At 33.7% G+C, this 18,255-nt stretch overlaps 1 pseudogene; it reads left to right on the top strand.

Moving 5' to 3' along the window:
- Positions 1 to 5,565: 5,565 nt before the first annotated feature.
- Positions 5,566 to 15,584, top strand: LOC130945806 (uncharacterized; annotated as a pseudogene).
- The last annotated feature ends 2,671 nt before the right edge of the window (positions 15,585 to 18,255 follow it).

Raw genomic sequence — 18,255 nt, 5'->3', positions numbered from 1 at the left:
CTCAAATCCAACAATTGATGACTCCTTGTTGCTTATGAGATCCTATATATGTTCTTGTACTGCTCCTCATCAAGAGAGTTCCCCTTCTCAACTTCAAAATATTGGACACTGTTTTAATTATATTAATTAATTAATCGTTTTCTTAGCATTAAGCCTCTTTTTGAATGAATTCCACCCTTGTAATACTAGTTAGTACACGAGTTGCTATGCCGCATATATAATGTAATAAATTGAAGTTTATTAATGTTCTTTCTAGCATAACAGTTTCCTAGATTTGAATTCCTTAAGCAATTTTAATAATATGGTGAGTTATTATTTTTATGATGCGGTTAGTGATTAGTTATTAATTTTAAAGGTCTCGTTACACGTCTAAGTATTTTATTTTATCAACTAAGTCTAATCAAATTAGTCCAAACACAACAAAAACTGTTAGCTTAGTGAAATCACACATTTATTCTTGTTTACGTGAAAAATAGCACTAAAATTTTTTAATTGTAATGCAAAAATTTTTAATTTTGACATCTAAATATTTAAGGTTGTGAATTTTCTTTTTAACATTTTTTTTGTTTATAGTAAAAAAGGATCAATAAAAAAATGAAACAAAATAGTTGCATAATTATTCCTTCTTTCTATTTGTTTTTTTAGAGGGTGAAACAATAAAAATTAGGAGAGTGTAAAACAAAAAAAAAATTATAAAAATAATAAGAAAAAAAGAAGAAAATAAGTTGTTTGAAAAAAATATAAAAAAATAACACTAAAATTTTTTAACCGGACATAAGAATTTCTTAATTTTAAAATCAAAATTTTTTAAATGTTACACATAAAACATAATACTGTAGTTTTTTTCTTATTCTTTTTTTGAATACCACTACGACATTGAAGAATAATTGCGCAAAAGCATAAAATAGAATGCTGTAGATTTTTTTTATTCTATTTTAGAAGAAAAAGATTACGATGATGTTGAAAAAGGAGGAGGAAGAGGAGGAGGAGGATGGTGATCATGATAATGAAGGAGGAAGAAAAGGAGGTGGAGAAAGAAGAGGTGATAATAATGATGATGAAATTGAAAAAAGAAAAAAAAGAAAAAATTAATTATTAAAAATACAGATACGTAAATGCTGACTTGTTTGAACTTGTTAAAAAAATAGTTGTCTAATATTTTTGTAATTTTAAATGAGAAAAATTTTTTTTTTCTCTACATTATAATACATACATGTAAAGTTAAGATATAGTTGTGAAAAAAACAAAAATCAATTTGGATACAAAGTGATTAAATTGTCACTTTATAAAAGTAATAGAAGTTTGAAAATAAAAGATCATTGGTCAAAGTTGTTCAAATAAATTAAGAAAAATCAAGTCATAAATAGTTAAAGGAGTTTGAACATGCATGGTAGTAACAAAAGAATTTGAATACAACATCTTTAGAAAGTTGAACTTTGATGGAGCAAGCAATTTGTTCTTTGGTTATGTGTATAAAAAGCTAGAATTGATGTGTTCTATACATATGATTGGTGGTTTGGTTGCATTCAAATTAAAAATTTACTGTTTGAATATAATTTGAGTGTTCACATACATATATATTGCAACATACATATAATTTGTTCTTTGGATATGGCGATTGGCGATGGATATTTTGTTACTAATTTTGTTCACATTAGATGACTATATAAATGCTAAAGATTTGGTACCTTAAAGATGTGCAACTTCATAATATAAGACAAGAGAGTTAAAAGGATATTTGTTTAAATTTTAGTATCTATTTTGTTATTGTTTACTTCTGATTACTTTGTGTTTAATCATCACTTTAGTATCTTATTAAGTGATGAAATTATTATTTTCAAATATTTTTATTTATTTCGAAGGAATTTTGTTCGAGTTGAAGATATTTAGATTGTTAGACAGCTTGTTATTAGTTGGGTCCTATATATATGTCTATCAAAAAAGTTTGTTAAAAAAAATTAATTAATAAAAACAGTCAAAACTTACTTTATTTAATATTCATTAATTTTAGTAACAATTAATAAATAATAAATAACACGAGTTCTATTTTTTTTTTCTAGTATTATCGTATTTCTATATATTAATCTTAAAATCTCATGAGCTAATCTTTGTAATGCTGCGACTTATGTAAATCTGGTTAATAAAATATATACTATGAAGGAACAAGATTTGAAGGAAGAAAATTTTCATGCAAAAGTGACATGAACATGCAATTCAGACATGAAACCTACACCATATTTTGATGTAAAATGTGAGAAGTACTTAATTGTATAATAATTAATTTTTTTTATCAGTGATTAATTGTATTATCGATGATCAAACCCAACATAAAAATGTAATCTTATAAAATATTTCGGCCTGAATAACCATAATTCATACATTATTTTGAACCGAGCTAATAATATTTTACAAGACTCAAATCAACGGGAGAGAATCTACCCATACCATCAACCATATTGAATATTAAATTGAGCTTATAAATTGGACCAAAATATTAGTTAGGTCACCTCATTTTGTTTGGGCTGACTGTAAGCACAAACATTCCGGGTTAATGCAGGATTTAAAAAAGAATCGTACCTTATAAATATAATATATAGAACCTAATCTAATAATTATATTAGTGATTATTTTTATAGTTTGAATCTATAACTTTAGAATTATACAAAAATTACTCAATTATTGTTCAATAACTCGTTTTTTTCGATTCACTATATGATCTTAATAAAAAAAAAAAAAGATAAAAATAACAATTTAGATTTCTACCATTTTTTGATTTAACAGATTTAAGACTAATTTTAATTGAGTGATTGATTCATTCATTCATTTGCATAAATGTTAAAAGTTTAAGTTTTACTTTATATATATAATAATCTATTAGTCAAATAAATTCTTAAATAAAATTTAAATTCACAATTTCTTATATTTGGGAGCGAGTTTTTACTTTTTAGAATAAAGAATAAATAGGTCTTTGACCTTTTTTTGTAGACATTTTTGTCCTTAATCATTAAAAAATACTTTTAAATTACTAACGTCCTTAAAAATTAGATGGATAAGTCCTTTTGTTCAAATATCTCCGTCAGACCTAACAAAAAAAATCTAACGTATCGCGTACGTGTAGTACGCGTCGTCTGATAGATTTTCCACTCATTAGAAGCTATTTATCTTTTACTCTACTTTTTCATACAAGAAATTGATGATTTGTGCTTAAATATTGAATGCTTTTGTGCTTAAATGATATATTTTCTTGATCTTTTAATTTTATAAATCTTGTAGGAAAAAAAGAAGAAAAAGAAGCAAAGAAGCACAAAAAAGGAGAAAAAAAGAGCTTTGGGACACACTTTGAAGTTGGAGCACACTTTGGAGGCTTAGGCCACGCTTTTAAAAGCGTGGCCCATGACCAAATTAATGAAGAATAGGCAAACAGCACACACTGCCCTGCTCTTGCCAAGGGCAGGGCAGAATCGTGAAGCAAAGAGAGGATGAAGCAAATTTTCGCTAAGTTAAAATCTGGGCGCTCACAGCATGACCATGCTTACTTCAAAGGGCTATAACTTGAGCTACAGACGTCCAATTGATGTGCTTCCAGTTGCGTTGGAAAGCTGACATTCAGAGCTTTCCAACGATATATAGCAATTTATATTTGGCGTACAATTGAGGCAGAAACGAGAGGCATCTTTAAGGGCCAAAAACAAGCGAAAATAAACCAAAATGCTTCCATCAAGGCTCGAAGCTGGAGCCTCACTCCAAAACAAAGTGGCGCTCAATTTTCTGTCCTGCCCTCTTGGAGAGCAGGGCAATATCGTGCTCTTCATGGAAAATCAAGGAAAAATTGCTCCTCAAGTGCTTTCAACAAGGATCGAACAAGGCACCATGAGGAAGCAAGGAACTAAGCCTTACTTTGGTGCCAAGAAAATCAAGGAAAAATAGTTGCGTGTGTATCAACCGAGTTTCGAACATGGGGTTTCACTTTTGGAAACATTGCCCTGCCCTCCGCGAGGGCAGGGCAGCATTTTGTTGTGGCACGGCCAGCGCACCAAACTGGCGCACCAAGGCATCACTCGGCAGCACCAGCAGCACGCACAGGCACCATTCTGGCGCGCCAAAAAGTTCCGCCCTGCCCTCCGCAAGGGCAGGGCAGCATTCTGCAACACCCAAGCGCGCACGCAAGCACCAACACACACCATTTTCTGCCCTGGGCAGCCTCCTGGGAGCAACACCCATGGGCCAAAATTTAATTAAAATTCCCTTTGAACTCAATTCTTCACCAATTGAACCAAGGCCATCCAAGACCCATTTCTCCTCAAATCCAAAGCAAGCAAAGCCCACATCATCACTCAAAGGCACAAGAACAAGCTAGAATTAGGATTTTCATTTAATTTGTTTTTCATTTCAATTTCATTTTATTTTGTAAAGCCTATATAAGGCATCATTTCCATCTTTGTAAAGGAGGTTGGCTCTAATAGGAGCTCCATTAGAAAGCTCTCTTAGTTTTCATTTTCGTTTTGGATCTTGGATTGAGAAGTGAAGGAATTCTGTTTCCTTCTTGCTCTAAGATCTCTCTTGGTTGTTCTTCTGCATAATTTCAAAGAATTGATAGTTGAATTTGAGTTTTCATTTGCTGCTTCATTTCTTCTATCTTCTGCAAACTTGTTTTCTGTTGAATCAAGGAAGGGATTGAGATCTAGACTTGTTTTCTAGTCTCTTTGATTCCCTGAGGTCAATTTTATTTTGCAATTTAGCTGAGCTCTTTGCTACTCTTCTGTTTTTTTACTGTTTCATTGAAATTGTCAAATGCTCTTTGAGATTTGAGAATTGATCTCAGTCTTCTACTACGTTTACTTTTCTGTAATTTCCTTTCCTGCATTATGCACTTTCACATTTCTGTTCACATTGAGCTTGATTTAATTTCCTGCACATTTACATTTTCCGCAATTTAAATTTCCAATTGCTTAATCTATTGCTTCCTTTAATTTCCAGCACCCACTCCCCTTTACATTTGATGCAATTTACAATTCTTGCAATTTAAGTTTCAGTTATTTTACTTTCTTGTCCTTTATGTTACTTGCAATTTTACTTTCTGCAACTTTAAATTCCCTGTCATTTATAATTCTGTTGGCTACACTTCATCCAAATTCACCTCAATGTTAGCTTGACTAAACTAATCACCCACTAAAATTGCTTGATCCATCAATCCCTGTGGGATCGACCTCACTCTAAGTGAGTTATTACTACTTGATGCGACCCGGTACACTTGCTGGTTGGATTTGTGTGTTGGAAAATTCGTTTTCCGCAAAAACACCATCAAGTTTTTGATATATATATATATATATATATATATATATATATATATATGATTTGTTAGCATTTATGATTTGTGACACTAATTAGCATAGCATGGGATAACCATATACGAGCCTGCTACACATACAAGCAAAAAGGCCTTACAAGTCATACAAGCTCCCAGCCCACACTCCTTGCACACGCGCACTGAATTGTTTTGAATGGAGCGTAACTTACATTCATGCGCTCCACTCAACACTCGCGCTTCGCGAAAACTACTCTTTAATGGCGCACTCTTCCACTTCTCCAAGCCATTCGAAGAAAATACAACCGTTCCATTTTCGAGCAATATTGCAAACGGCAGAGATAGCAATCGTCGCGAAGATCAGAACTCTCCATCAACACAACATAGAACTCTCGATCAAGAATCTCCAGAAAAAACAAAGTTATAAAACTCAAGGTACGTTACGTTACGTTACTATTTTACTCATCCTGTATATTTTCCAGATTTCGAAAATGAAGAATTAGGTTTTACTTTTCTTCTACATTCTTCTAGGTTTTACAGTTTTTAATGTTCTACTTGTTCTAGGTTTTAATGTTATTCTTGGTTCTAGGTTATACTGTTCTTCTTAGTTGTTCTAGGTGTTACTGTTCTTGTTGTTCTAGTTCTTCTGGTAATTAATTTTTGGAAGTATATTGCTTGATTTGGTGGGTGTATATGGAGTATTTTATTGGGTGTATATTTATGAACTGATATACTGTAGTATAGTGATCACTTGCAACTGTTCTAATATTTGTTTGTCCATGGGTGTATATTGCTTCACCTTGTAATGTTGCTTGACGTTGTATATTAATGCATGTTTGAGTAATATCTGACTGATATCTATGGGTGTATCTGACTCATATCTATGGGTGTATGTGAATCATATGTATGGGTGTATCTGGATCATATGTATGGGTGTATCTGACTGATATCTATGGGTGTATCTGATTCATATCTATGGGTGTATCTGACTCATATCTATGGGTGTATCTGACTGATATCTATGGGTATATCTTACTGATATCTATGAGTGTACTTTTTATTTCAGAAAAAATGGCAGGCAAAAATCAAGTTGGAAAAAATGTAAGAACAAATATATGTTTTAGATGAAATCAGTTTTATATAATAGAAATATATTTGACTATAATTTTGCTTTGTTTACAGCAAACCGAAGACCTTAAGTGTGCAACCCATTTGTTAAATGAGAAATTCAGAAACATGAGCGAGGAGAAGAAAACAATTGTTAGGGATTTGAGATTTGGTGGCCTGATGCACATCCCGCCACTGATTAATGTAAACAAATACACAACTTACACCCAAATGTCAAATAGATTCTAAGGATATTGACACTGATTAATGTAACTATTATATGATTGATGTAACTGATTAATGTAACAAATTGAACACATGCTATAAAAATTTGCCAATTATGAGTAAAATTCTCTCTGCTGTATTCAAAATGTCTGAATTACAGGTACAATAATATGAAGAAAAACATCAAACCAAATATACACACATGACCTGACATTTTTTACACCCAAAGAAAGTTGAATATACACCTAAAATTCTATCCCCCTGATGCTTTATCCCTAAAACTCTAAACCCTAAACCCTAAATACTAAACCCTAGATACTAAAACCTAAACCCTAAATCCTAAAACCCTAAACCCTAAAACCTAAACCCTAAACCCTAAACCCTAAAAACCTAAACCCTAAACCCTAAAACCCTAAACCAAATGTCTGAATTACAGGTACTATAATATGAAGGAAAACATCAAATCAAATATACACCCATGACCTGACATTTTTTACACCCAAATAAAGTTGAATATACACCTAAAATTCTATCCCCCTGATGCTTTATCCCTAAAACCCTAAACCCTAAAAACTAAATCATAAACCCTAAACCCTAAAACCCTAAACCCTAAACCCTAAACCCTAAATACTAAACCCTAAAAACTAAACCCTAAACCCTAAACCCTAAACCTAAACACTAAACCCTAAACCCTAAACCCTAAAATCCTAAAACCCTAAACCCTTACACCCTAAAACCCTAAACCCTAAACCCTAAAACCTAAAACCATAAACCCTTAAACCCTTAAACCATAATAAAAAAAACAATATTTTATAACATAAACAGCATATTGTGAAATATATATATATATATATATATATATATATATATATATATATATATATATATATATGTATGTATAAATATGTAAAATGTGAAACACAAGAAAATTCACAAAAATACACCCAAAATAACAGTGCTTTTACACCCATATTCTGTAACTATACACCCAAAGAGTTATCCGCTGCTGCTGGTACCCTGAACTGATAATTCATAACACGTCCTTGAGCATCTCTGCTTAGTTTTTTGTGCTGTTTGAGCATCTCTGCTTTACTTAGACAGTAAGGGTGTGAATGATCCAGCACAACCTTTGAAATGATCCAAGCACCAATATCCTTCAATGTGTGTATATAAATTCTTGCAGGACAGTTTAAACCGGCTGTCGGATTCGTCTTCTCGGTCGGAGATATTTTAGATTTTTATTTTCCCTCTCTGCTACATGTAATCAATTGATTCTTAATCTCGTTTTTCTTCCTATTTGTACTCCAAACTCTTGTAGAAAAACCTGCAGCCTTGGCGTAGTTCCTGTAAAATTTTTCAGCATCTTCAAGGGTGGTAAATGTCATTCCAACCTTCAGAACAAACTGGTCATCAACAACAGAGAGAGGCTGCAGAATACACCATGTCAAAAACTAAAAATGCACCCAATCATTGCTGATATAATACACCCGAACAGCAACAACTCAACTAAAATGACAATAAAAGCCATAAACTATAAATACACAGGCTGTAGAATACACCATGACAAAAAATAAAAATACACCCAATCATGTCTGATATAATACACCCGAACGACAACAACTTAGCTAAAATAACAAAAAAAATAAACTGTAAATACACATGTTACAGAATACACCATGTCAAAAACTAAAAACACATCCAATCATGTATCATATAATACACCCGAACGACAACAACTCAGCTAAAAATAACAGAAAAAGTCATAAACTGTAAATACACCCACACTTCCCGCAAAAATACACCCAAAAAATTCTGATCTACACCCGAGCGTCTGCTATAAATTCCAGATAATCAATCAAAGCTAATACATTAGATTCAATCCACAGATTTATGTTCACGCGCTAGTTTCACAGTCAATGTTCACGAATTATTTAGCTCCACAAATTACTGCAACAAAATTTAGAGTAATCGTATGTAAATCAAACCTCAGAAACTTCGTTAGATTCAAATTCATAATCCACTTCGCCCTGATTCAGCTGACAATCTGAGGTTGAATCATCCATTATCTTCAAAATGAGTTCAAACTTTGATTTCAGAAAACAAAAAACGAATAGAAAACGAAGCTGGAGTTACAGAGAGAGAAGAATGAGAAGAAGAAGAAGAACGAGAAGAAGAACGAAGAAGGGAATAAGGAGAACGAGCAAATCTAGAAATAAAGAGAACGAAGAAGAAAACAAATCTTTTAAATTTGGTAGTTATATATATACGGGATCTTTATATAACACGTGTATGGGACGTAACCCTTGCAACGCGTTTTGGATTTTTGTTAATTAACTTGTAAAGCATACAAACCCTAATAGCTTGTATGCAGAGCTTTTCTGAACCATATAATGTTTGGTGTAATGTTTTCACCGAAATAAGTTATTGATTGCTAAAATACGACCGTAATTAATTATTAGATTGAAAATATTTTTTTCACGAGATTGCACATTGCATTCATCATTTTAATTTTTTTAAGTCAAGAATTCTAATAACAATTTTTTAGTTTATATTTTTAAATATTATTAATTAATTATTTGTCAAAAATAATAAATTTTGTTAATTTTTTAATTTATTACAATTAAAATAATACAAAAATAAAAAAATAAATATCCATTTTGACTGAAATTTTTTTTAAGGACCATGAGAATGTAACAAAAAAAAAACTCTTTTTAGCTGATAATCTTTAACTCAAATTTTTTTTAAAGGATCATGAGAATTCAACAAAAAAAAAATTTTCTGTTTGTTAATCTTTGATTTTGTAAGACTAATTAACCCATCTGTCAATGATTTCTCTTAAGTTAATGGATAGTGTCTATGTGATATCTTAATGAGAAAGTTTAGGGGGCTAACAGATTTTGTAGTTTTTAGTCATCAAGTAACTATTAATGATATTTTTAATGGTGTGAGATTGCATCTAATGATGTAGAATCATTCAATTTACTTTTGATGGTTAAATGTTGGCCAGAATTTAACAAAAGTGCTGGCCTCTAGCACTCCTCTATGTTAATTTATTAATTTGTTCGTTAATGCTAACTAGGATTGACAGTTTTTTTGTTGAGGATTTTATTGTCTTTTGGTATAATTATTAAAAATCGTTTAGAATTTTTTTTTCACTATTTTTTGTTACCCTTTTCATATGCATTGGATAAATTTATGGATAAAACACAAAAACAAAACAAATGGAAGTCAATATTACATGGATGTCCTAAATACAATAACATTACATAACTGTGATACGAGTCCTGTGGGATAAATTAAGAACTGTCATATACCAATTGGTCCAATTACAAAAGCAATAACTAAGAGAATAAAAGAAGATTTTGCAAACATGGTTAAATCATGTGTTCAGGAGATGCATTAAGAATTGGGTAACACAATAATTAACTATTATCAAAAGTCAAACATCTTACTATTTACAAGATGTATTGAAAACTCTCATTAGTCAAGATGAATTAAAAAGACATCACTTTCTTAAAATTTAATTTATGTTTATTTTATTTTTGTTATTTTATTTGTTTTAGGCCCAGTTATGATTTGACCCATTTTTTATTCTAATAAATTTATGAGTTAGAATTTTAAATTTAAGAGGTATAAAAACTCTCTAAAACCTGATAGCCACTTTTTTTCTTAATTTTGATAAATAAAAACTTCTTTTTGAGTTTCTTTAAAAAACTTGGGTGTAAACAGGTAAAATAGAATGATTCTCTTAGCCATTGCATCAAGAAATCAAATTGAGATAGAAGAATCCTTTTTTTAATCTTCTATCTTATTCTAGATTACGTTCCGTATCATTTGATATCAAATTTTAAATATTAAATTAATTCTTATTAATCTATATTTGTAATTCTCTCATCTTGTTTAACAAAAAAAAGTTGTCCTCAGCTATTGTTGTCATCACCATTCCTTGCGTCATTTATTATTTTTCGTTGGTGTCGTGCCTTGTCTTTTGTCTTTCTTATTGTTACTTTACTATCATTAATGTTCCTTTTCATTATATTAGTTTTTATTTTCTTTCTTATTCTTTTTTTTTATTGTGTCCCTTGGTATTTTTATTTTTCTCTTCTTTTCCTTTTCCTTTTCGTCTTATTTTCATACAGTTTAAGTTTTTTATTTTTTTATAAAAAAAATTAAAATTACCTCGTAGCATTTACATAAAAAAAAACATAAAAACAATACAAAACAACTAAAAAAAGAGAGTTGTGTTACAAAAAATAAAAAATAAAAACAGAAACAAAAACACACCAATCTCAAACAAGCAATTCCTGAAAAAAAATTATTATTATTTTTATTATTTTTGTATTATGTATTTTTTGCCTTTTGTTTTGGTCCTTTTTTTAACCTCTTATTATTGTGTCGAATTTTTTCTACTTTCCTTATTTTATTTGCTTTCTAAAATGCAACAGTGAAAGAGATTTAAGAGTGGTAAGTTCAATAGAGAGTAAAAATCAATTTTAAAAATACATAAGTGTCCATCTTTGAGTGAAATACGTGAGAGAGTGATTGTGAGGTCCTTTTTATAATATTTTTGTTATAGGTTCATTGTTATGGTGGCTCATTCCAAAGATACTTTAGTTGACATGGAGTTGATACAAAGGGCCATTCAACACTTAACTACTTGCTTGACTGAATTGGAAGCATGGAGGCAAGAGGTGACACAGAGACAGTCCAGAAACATTAAACAAGGACCTTTTCAGAATCGGCGTCCGAATCATGTGCCTTCTGATGATGACTTTGATGGGGTTATAACACCTCAACATAAAAGTCTAGATATTAATATCAATGCCATCAAGATTCAAATACCACCATTCAAAGGGAGAAATGACCATGAAGTTTATTTGGAGTGAGAACGTAAGGTGAAAAGAATTTTTGCTTGTCATAATTACTCTGAGGCAAAGAAGGTTCGTTTGGCAGTCATTGCATTCTCTGACTATGCCTTGTTTTGGTGGGATGAACTAGTGAAGACAAGACGGCGGAATGATGATCACCCTATAGAGACTTGGGATCTTATGAAGCGCCTCATGAAGAAAAGATTTGTGCCTTGGTACTACTACAGGCAAGTGCATAAGAAGTTACATCGGCTGACTCAAGGCTCCAAGTTCGTTGAAGACTACCATAAGAAAATGGAGATGCTTATGATCACTGCCAACATAGAAGAGAACACTGAGGTTACTATGGCACGATTTGTAGGTGGTTTGAATAGAGCGATTACTGATGTGGTGGAGTTATATCATTATGCGGAGATGGAGGATTTAGTCAGTATGGCAATGAAAGTGGAGAGGCAACAACAAAGAAGAGCACCAAGAGGATTGTCTCATGCTATTCCAAAGTGGGAGTTTCGTAGTGCTGACACAACAAAGACTAAGGGTATTGAACCTAATGCGTTGTTTGATGCTACGAAGAAGAAAGGTAATTCTAACTCTTCTTCTACTACTTCTAGGCATCGAGATATTAAATGCTTCAAGTGTCATAGTATGTGTCATTATGCTAGTGATTTCCCAAACAGGAGATTGATGGTTATTAGAGGAGATGATATTGTGTTTGATTCTGATCATGGTGATGCTTCTGATCATAATAGTATGCTACATTTGGAGGACTATTTTGATGGTGATGTTGAGTATGCAGTCCATGGTGAATCTCTTGTTGTTAGGCGTGCTTTGAATTTACAGGTGAAAGAAGATAGTCTAGAACAACGCTAAAATCTTTTTCACACTAGATGCTTGGTGGGTGGAAAGGTGTGTAGTTTGATTATTGATGGCAGAAGTTGGACTAATGTGGCTAGTACACTTATGGTAGAGAAATTGGGTTTGACATGTATTCGACATCCTAAACCATATACGTTACAATGGTTGAACGACAGTGGTGAGATCAAGGTTGACAAGCAGGTGATAATTGCATTCTCTGTTGGCAAGTATGTTGATGAGGCTTTGTGTGATGTGATACCAATGCAAGCTTGTCATTTATTATTGGGGAGACCTTGGCATTTCGACTGTCGAGCATTTCATGATGGTCACACGAATCGGTTCTCCTTTGATTTTAATGGTCGTAAGATCACTCTTGCTCCTTTATCACCTAAGGAGGTTTGCCTTGACCAGTTGAAGCTTCAACAGGATACCAAAGGGAAAATGGGATGTGAGATCATAGAAAAATTAAGAGAAAAGAGGCCATGAGAGAAAAGAATATAGCAAAAGGTCCAAAGGTGAGTGAAAAGAAAGAAACGAGTCCATGTCATGAGAGTAGTGCAAATACAGAGAAAATTGAAAACGTTGAGAGCAAATTGTGTTTCTTTGCAAAAGAGAAAGATTTAAAGAGTGCTTTAATAGGCAAGATAGTTTTATTTATGGTTCGGTTTAGGGATTCTTTATTCTCTGACACTGACCTTAACCCAAATTTGCCAAATAGCTTTGTCTCTTTGTTGCAGGAATTTGCCGATGCCTTTCCTACTTACGTGCCACGTGGTTTGCCTCCATTATGAGGGATTGAGCACCAAATTGATTTTATTCCTGGTGCTAGCATTCCTAATAGACCAGCCTATAGGAGTAATTCCGAAGAGACAAAGGAACTTCAAAGGTAAATGGAGGAGTTATTAGCCAAAGGTCACATCTGGAAGAATATGAGTCCATGTGCTGTACCAGTTTTGTTAGTTCCAAAGAAGAATGGTACTTGGCAAATGTGTGTGGATTATCGTGCAGTCAATAAAATTACGGTAAAGTATCGTTATCCTATTCCTAGGTTAGATGACATGCTTGATAAGTTATATGGTGCATGCATATTCACTAAAATTGATTTGAAAAGTGGGTATCATCAAATTTGAATGAAACTAGGAGATGAATGGAAGACTGCATTTAAAATAAAATATGGGTTATATGAGTGGTTAGTAATGCCTTTTGGGCTAACTAATGCACCTAGTACTTTTATGCGTCTAATGAACCATGTTTTGCGAGAATTTTTGGGTAAATTTGTTGTTGTTTATTTTGATGATATTCTCATTTATAGCACTTGTTTGGATGACCATATGTCACATTTTTCAACTATTTTGGAAGTGCTTCAAAAAGAAAAATTACATGCCAATCTTAAAAGGTGCACTTTTTGTATTGATCGAATTATATTTCTTGGTTTTGTTGTGAGTGCGAGTGGAATTGAAGTTGATGAGGAAAAGGTAAAGGTAAAGACTATTCGTGAATGGCCAATGCCTAAGAATGCTTCTGAGGTAAAAAGTTTTCATGGGTTAGTTGGGTTTTACAGAAGATTTGCAAAAAAATTTTCTACCATTGCTGCGCCTCTCACAGATGTTATAAAAAAGGATGTTGGATTTAAATGGTAAAGGGAACAAGAAATTACATTTTATACCCTAAAAGACTGTTTGTATTCTGCTCATATTCTTGTTTTACCTAATTTTGATAAAACTTTTGAGATTGAATGTGATGCTTCTGGAATTGGTATAGGTGCTGTTTTGATGCAGGAAAAATGAGCCATTGCCTTCTTCAGTGAAAAGTTGAATTTAGCTCAGTGTAAATATTCAACATATGACAAAGAATTATTTGCTTTGGTTTGGGTTTTGGAGGTTTGGCAACCCTACCTCTTATCTAAGGAGTTTATGATTCACACAAATCATGGATCTTTGAAGTACTTAAAAGGACAAGGTAAGCTTGATAAAAAGACATGCTAAATGGGTGAAATTTATTGAAATATTTCCATATGTGATTGCCTTTAAACAAGGTAAAGAGAATGTCGTTGCTGATGCTTTATCTCGGAGGTATGCTTTGATTACTACACTTACTTCTAAGTTGTTAGGATTTGAGTTTTTAAAGGAGTTATATGCAACTGATTCTGACTTTTCTGCTATTTATGTCTCTTGTGAACATAGTGCATTTAACAAAGTTTATAGACATGAAGGTTTTCTATTTTGTGGTAATAGAATTTGTGTGCCTCCTTATTCTATGAGGGACTTACTTATTCTTGAATCACATAATGGGGGTTTGATGGGTCACTTTAGTGTGCATAAGACATTGGATGTGTTATCTGAATATTTTTACTGGCCATGCATGCGTAGAGATGTTGAAAAATTTTGTGCTAAGTATATTGCATGTAAACAGACTAAATATAAATCTTTACCACATGGTTTGTATACCCCTTTACCTGTTCCTATGCATCCGTAGATTGATATTTCTATGGATTTTGTTCTTGGTTTGCCTCGAACAAAAAAAAGTAGAGATGGAATTTTTGTTGTGGTGGATAGATTTAGTAAAATGGCTCATTTTATTGCATGCCATAAAACTGATGATGTTGCGATAATTCTTAATTCATGAGTTGTAGGGAGGGATTTATGTCACCACAAACAGAGACTAAAGCAAGTGTTGGGTTCAAAGCTGGTGTTAAAGATTATAAATTGACTTATTATACTCCTGAGTATGAAATGAAAGATACTGATATCTTGGCAATTGCTGATCTGTTCTTTAGAGAGGTTGTGCGCTTACATGGTGTTCCCCAAACTATTGTTTTTTATCGTGACGTAAAATTTTTGAGTCATTTTTGGAAAGCTTTATAGGGTAAATTAGGCACAAAATTATTATACTCTACTACTTGTCATTCTTAGACTGATGGTCAAATTAAAGTAGTAAATAGAACATTAGGGACCTTATTACGTGCTGTTGTTGGTAAGAATTTAAAAACTTGGGAAGATTGTTTACCTTTTATTGAGTTTGCTTATAATCGATCCATTCATTCTTCTACTAGTTTTTCTCCTTTTGAACTTATGTATGATTTTAATCTTTTAACTGTTTTGGACTTATTAGCTTTGCCTTTGAGTGATATTGTTAGCTTGGATGCAGAAGGTAAAGGTGAAAAGCTTAAAGCAATGCACTTGATATCACGTGAGTTGTGTAAAACCTGGTTAATTAACGGCTAATTAACCCATAAATGAGAATTTATTCTAGAAAGCCTAAAATATGATTTTTATGGCTTAATGTGATAGAGGAGATTGAGACGAGAATTTTGGTACCAATTTTATAGAATTCGGACCAAGATTGGACCGAACGGGCCAAACCGGGCCAACCGGACCCAAAGTGGGCCCTTGGCCCAACATAACTAAACCAAAACCCTAGTTTTCAGCATTCTCTCTCCTCACTAAACACACTCACACGTTGGAAATGGAGGCCATGGAGGGAAGAACACTATCTCAAGTTCTTTCTCTCACTCGATCTTCAAACCACCATAACTTTTGATCTAGAGCTCCGATTGTCGCTCCGTTTACGGCCACGCGTTCACCGCGAAGAGCTTTACAAAACCCATACAATCAATCTTGAGGTAAGTCACGTTTTGCTCTTCGAAATTCCAGCCTTATTTTCGAGTTTCATGAGCAAAAATGTTGAGATTTTGGGCTCTTTGATGTTATAGGACCCAACTCTCTTGAAGGAGAAGGTTAATCTTGTCTCCTTGGACCTTGGGTGTGGTAAGATTCTCAACCCTAGTGTAATTTGTTGTTCTATGATGTTTGGGTTTTGAGATGTTGTGTATGGGTATGATGCTTGTGGCTTAGGTTGTGTATATGTGAATATTGGAGCTTGATTGGTGACTTTGAAAAGCTTGAAAAGGGCTTTGGTAGTGAAAAATCGGTTCTTGAAGGTGTTGAGGCCTTGAGAGCTTGAGGAAAAGTGGTTTGGAAGTGCTCCGGTTGAGCTTGGAAAATCGGCTAAGATATGGTTTCGGTTTCCCATATCTAATATGTAATGTGGTAGGAAATACTTAGGCTAGAGGCCCTAAGATAGGCATTGAATGGTTGATGTTGTTGAATGATTGAGATATATGATGTGGTCATATATGTGATTATGATTATTGATGCCTTGGTGGTATGATGTATGAGAAATATGCATGTTGTGATATATGCTTGATGATTGGTTATGGTTGAATTGTGGATTGAACCATGTTGATGGTGAGTATGATATTGATGGTGTACAATAATGATTTATGAGAATTGGTGTTGTTGAAAATTGGCATGAGGAAGAGTATATGATATGTCAATGTGTTTGAGTTTGAGCCACTTGGGTGAAGTGGGTTAAAATAATGGGATAGTGATTTTGGTGAATTGTGGTAAAGTGTCAATGTGTGAGTTGAGGAGGCTCGATGTTGAATTTGATATATTTTTATTGATTTCAAAGAAAAGGGATGAAATTGGCATGTTTTGATTGATTTTGAAAAGAGTTGAAAATAGCTTGTTTCGAAAATGGCACTTTGTGGTTTTGTATAAAAATATAGTTTTTAGGCATACTTTGACGGGACATAACTTGGACTACGAATCTCTGTTTTGTGCCAAATCTGTTTAGAAATGAAATTGGATTCGGGATGTCTATGTCGTTCGAAGAACGGGTGAAAAACGATTTAAAATGAAGAAGTTATGTCCGTCGGAAGATTGGGGTTTGAATCTGTGAATTCTGCAGTTTTTAACTTAGAAAATTTTTAGCAGAATGATCCCCCGCGCGTAGGCGCACTTGGCGCGTACGCGCCGTTCTTCTCGAAAACGCCATTCACGCGTGCGCGTGATGTGCGCGGGCGCGCCGAATGGGCTGCACCCAATGCCCAGCCATTTTCCAGAGAGTTGTGCCAGAACTGTGCCAGTTTTGTGCCTGGGGGCACGAGAGCACCCACGCGTACGCGTGGTTGACGCGTGCGCGTCGATTTGCTAGTTTTCAATCCACGCGTTAGCGTGCATGACGCTTACGCGTCGATGAGTTTTGTGGCCATCCACGCGTGCGCGTGGAGTGCGCGTACGCATGGCCCTGTTTTCATCCCAAAGTTGATTTTTGAGTTTTAAAAGCCAAATCTCATACTTCTAAGCCTCCGATCTCACCACTTATGTCTTAGATCATTATGATATGCCTAGCAATTAGAAAAGGAGCTAGGGGATGTGGTAACTTACGAGTGAAGCAAGGGAAAAATGAATGATCAATGAGTATCAAAGATGATTATGTGAGAGGCAGAGGATGGCGGTGGAAGTGCTTGTTATGCCATGGGCCAAAAGGCCGTAATTGTTAATGAAATGGCTGGTTATGGATTTAACCGTGAGCCAGATGGCTGGTTATGGATTTAACCGTGAGCCGGATGGCTGGATTATTGCCGTGTTACGGCGGAGCCATGATTATGGCTAAGAATAAAAGCATACATATATGCTGTTGAATGAATTATGAATGTTGCACTTCCATTATCGAAGATGAGAGTTTCCCTGGGAGAAAGCAGTGGCTAGCCACCACGTGCTCCAGGTTGAGACTTGAAGGTCTTTTGACCCTATGTTGTCAGGGTGGCCGGGCACTGTGAAAGCCCCGGATGAGCTCACCCCCATAAATATTCACCAGTGAGGGTGATGGATATGGATCATGATTATGATCAAGTTTATATTGAGTATAACTCGAGTTGGGGAGACACGATAGAGGGACAGTCCAATGGTTAGCTACCAGGACTTGTCGGGTTGGCTCTATAACCGACAGATGATATCATCAGCCACTAGGAACAGGCATTCATCATATGCATACTATATGAATTGTTTGAGATTGCCTATTTGACTGCACATTACTTGCTAATTGTCT

Source organism: Arachis stenosperma, chromosome 8 (assembly GCF_014773155.1).
Source record: "Arachis stenosperma cultivar V10309 chromosome 8, arast.V10309.gnm1.PFL2, whole genome shotgun sequence".
In the NCBI taxonomy this organism is placed as follows: Eukaryota; Viridiplantae; Streptophyta; class Magnoliopsida; order Fabales; family Fabaceae; genus Arachis; species Arachis stenosperma.
Note: the sequence above shows the minus strand (reverse complement) of the source record. Positions and strands in the feature narration are given on the sequence as shown.